Here is a 1,334-nt window from a genome sequence, read left to right as displayed (position 1 = left end):
AAGAAGAGCTATCCTTTCCTATATTTAAACTGTGGGCATATCTCGGGGGGAAAAGGAGTTGTATCTCCCTAGTAGGCTATAAGGGCCGCATCATTTCGCGGCTTAAAACTAATGACATTTTTGTGGGGAGGAAAATATATGTCTTATTCTGGACGCGGACGCGGGGATGGGATACGTTATGCGGCGTCCTGATAGAGAGAAAGGGCTCGAGTGGAACAACTTGGTCGACACTGTGCTCCGCCATGAGTACAGGGGAATGCGCATGGGGATTGACAACTCGCTCGAAACACAGCCGGTTTGGATAGAAGTGACCGACGGGATCATACTACGTACCACAGCTGCATTGGACACAGGTTCCGTAGGCCACTGGTTCCGGCGACTATAACCGTGTCCATTTGAAAAACTGGGCTTTGCCCTCCTGCACAGGAATGACCCGCGAGGGCATTGGGGACACTCTCTGGAGTTCAACACGGGTGAAACGCATGTGCTCGCGTGGTTTTCGGCAGTTTCAAAAAAAAAAAAAAAAAAAAAAAAAAAAAAAAAAAAAGACTGAGAATAGCAACCTTGGAGCGGTGGGTAGAAGACGAGGAATATTCGTTGTTTGGGTACTGCGGAAGAATTGATGAAGCCAAGAGTTTTATTTATCCGACCTGGCCGCCTTAACAATTATTATGAAACAAGCCGCAATCGCTCACTTGCGCTCGCTTATCCAGCTTGAACACGCGCCAATTAATCCCTCAGGTGAACTTAATGAGGTATAAAATTTGCCAAGACACTATAACCTGAGCACCTTGGTCTCAAATCCCCCTCTAACCACATCATTTGGTGGGTAAAACTATATGCGCAAAATGTGCCTCATAGCTGAAAAGATTGAACTCCACCATGCCGTGCTGGCATCAGCAACTATATACAACCATTTTCATATTCAAAAACAAAAGAAATCATTCATCCCTCATGTCTATCTTCACCACTCGCGCCACCATGTCATAACAAAGTCTTCGGAAATTCGATTCAATCATCAATGATACATTTCAACTCCATAATGATGGTGAAGATAGTTTTCCATCCTTGAAAGCCAATGTTCTGCACCTCACAACTTAAATCACAGCCTTGGAGAGACTTGAACCAGTCACCAGACTCATACAAAAGAGAGAGCTTCTACCAATGCAAAAGCTGAACTACAATATCAAGAAATTGTCAGAGTACAACTCCAAGCATGATGGTCACAAAGATTCTCATTGAACTTGTCTTCAAAAGCTAGGTTGTCAGACCACTGTCTTCTGCATGATCTCTTCAGCAGATTAACCCAACTGCCAGCTGAAGAGTACAATTGG

Source organism: Histoplasma capsulatum, genomic scaffold (genome assembly GCF_000149585.1).
Source record: "Histoplasma capsulatum NAm1 scaffold_2 genomic scaffold, whole genome shotgun sequence".
Taxonomy (NCBI): Eukaryota; Fungi; Ascomycota; class Eurotiomycetes; order Onygenales; family Ajellomycetaceae; genus Histoplasma; species Histoplasma mississippiense.
The sequence above is the reverse complement of the archived record's forward strand: the minus strand, read 5'-3'. Positions refer to the sequence as shown.